At 42.4% G+C, this 2,588-nt stretch overlaps 1 non-coding gene across 1 annotated transcript; it reads right to left on the bottom strand.

Moving 5' to 3' along the window:
• Positions 1–2,150: 2,150 nt before the first annotated feature.
• On the bottom strand, positions 2,151–2,257 carry LOC118483087. The gene has a single exon (XR_004869562.1). It is a non-coding gene; the product is annotated as a small nucleolar RNA R71 (small nucleolar RNA).
• Between the last annotated feature and the right edge of the window lie 331 nt (positions 2,258–2,588).

Genomic DNA, 2,588 nt, shown 5'->3' with positions numbered 1-2,588 from the left:
ACGGCCACGGGGCCGTGCCCAGCGGGCACGGGGCCGTGCCCAGGCTTCTGTTCAGCCTATAAATAGGAGTGCTTGGAGCCATTTCAACTCATCCCTTGGCACACCACCTCTCTCACACTTCACCCACCACCGACCACCACCATAACACCATCATCCACCACCATCATCCATTGTCCATCATAGAGTGTGTGAGTCGTCTCGGGATCCAAGATTGATCGTAAGAGTTCTTGACAATCAAAGGCCATGTTTGCCTAAGTCTCTTACATCACTTGGTGAAGACAAGTGTCTAGTGTAATACTTTTTATTTTTAATCTTTTCACTTTTTATTTGGTTTTGTATTAATGACTTTAATAACTAGTTTCTTATGTTGAAGGTGATTCTTCCTTATCGTTTGTCCGTGGTGTCTTGACATTATTTTACTGTCTATATAAAATAAAAGATTTTCACCATTCATATCTCCACGGTCTATATGGAGGTATGTTGGCTACCTGGTCGGGGGTTAAGGGAACGGTTTGGTAAGAGTCTTGCCCTTGTTCAGCGTTTAGAGGTCCTGCAAGGGACCTGGGTCAAATTTAGTAGGATCTCCTTCAATACCCAAAGGTATTGGATGGCGGGGATCCAAACTCTTTGACCCCCTCATAAGTTAAACTACTATTAATACTATAACCCGGCTATTTAGGACTGTATCCCTGCTGACTCAGACTACTTAGTCGAGGGTAACGTCACCTTCAAAAGAGGGGCCTACCAAAATTTGCATTAATAACTTAATTAATTATCTTTCAATAATCCGACCCTTTAGGATTGTATCCTTGCTGACTCAAACTAGTGGGTTGAGGGTAACGTCACCTTCAAAAGAGGGGCCTACTACAATAACTAAGATAATCTCTTAAACAAGTGCAAAAGTGCGAAAATAATCAAAGGTTACACTATACACGAGTCGGACTCAAGTGATTCATCTTGTCTATCTGTTTTTATTTTTATTTTTTAGCATTTAGTTAGTTTTATTTTCTTAGTTTTAAAATCTTTTCTAACATTTTGATTTGATTAGATGTTGAGGATAAACCGGTACTAAAAGCTCTTGTGTCCTTGGACGACCTCGGTATCTTACGAACACTATACTACGTCCACGATGGGTGCACTTGCCCATATGTGTGTGTTGTGTTAGTAAATATCGTGTTTTATAAATTTAAAACTTGGCTAAGAAGTGTAAAAAGGGCTTAAAATTTATACCTAAAACATATACACACTAGCACGCATCAAGTTTTTGGCGCCGTTGCCGGGGAAACAAGGATTTTAAGAAAGTTAGGAATCAACGGCCTAATCATTTTTTTTTTCTTTTTATTTTTTTGTAGGATTTTCTTAGTTTTTCAGCTTCTGCAGAGCTCAGCATGGGCCGTGCCTGGTCGGACACGGACCGTGCCCAGCATTGGTACTAGCAGTTTTTATTTTCCGAGTTACAGAAGGCTGAGCACGGGGCCGTGTCGGTGCAACACGAGGCCGTGTCCAACTTTCCAGTAACAGGGATCCGGAAAACAATCACTGTAACTCCAACCAAGGGCCGTGTTCACTGAGCACGGGGCCGTGGTGAACCTTCTAACCAACATTCTTTTCTGTTTTGTTGCAGGACTTGGAACCCGACGCCACCTCTACATAGTGTATGAGCTTCAGTTCTAATAAAGACATAAAAGAACCTCTAGAAGAACCCGAACGCTTTCTCAGAAAAAGACTAAAAGCTAAAAACCAAGAGAAGGTTTCGGGGGACCCACTTCCTATGGCGGACCAGCGTACCCTCATGGATTACCTACGACCCACCGTAGGTAACCTTGGCGCCGCTATCAATGCACCGAATGTCGAAGCCAATAACTTCGAACTTCCGCCACATTTGAGACAGATGCTTCAAAACTCTGCAACCTTTCATGGGCTTGCAGACGAGGATCCCCATCTACATATTACTAATTTCTTTGAAATATGTGATACCTTTCGGATCAATGGAGCATAAAATGACGCCATTCACCTTCGAATGTTTCCATTTTCACTAAAAGACCGAGCAAAAGTTTGGCTTAACACCCTCCGAGTTGGTTCGGTAAACACCTGGGATGAACTAGCCCAAAAATTTCTATATAAGTATTTCCCTCCCGCTAAAACGACCAAAATTAATGACTGAAATTAATACATACTCGCAAGACGAGGGGGAATCCTTATATGAAACTTGGGAAAGATTCAAGGAGCTATTACGAAAGTGTCCTCATCACGGTCTTGCAGTGTGGCAACAAGTATCCACCTTCTATAATGGATTGTTGCCACATACTAGACAAACACTTGACTCTAGCTCCGGGGGACTTTTAGGTAATCGCCGCCCGCAAGAAATATATAATCAGATTGAGGAAATTGCTCAAACCAATTTTCAATGGCACACTCCCCGAGGCAATAAATCTATTGCCCCGGGCGCCCATAAGGTAGATGAAAGCACTTCTTTACAAGCCCAAATCGAGGCCCTTTCTTCAAAAATTAAAAAGCTAGAAATGACAAAAACAGTCTCGGTTATGGCTTGTGAAGGGTGTGGTGGGCCACATGAAAATTGGAGTTGT

The sequence above is a fragment of the Helianthus annuus genome, chromosome 1, assembly GCF_002127325.2.
Source record: "Helianthus annuus cultivar XRQ/B chromosome 1, HanXRQr2.0-SUNRISE, whole genome shotgun sequence".
Classification (NCBI taxonomy): Eukaryota; Viridiplantae; Streptophyta; class Magnoliopsida; order Asterales; family Asteraceae; genus Helianthus; species Helianthus annuus.
This window is presented reverse-complemented; position numbering and strand designations above follow the sequence as displayed.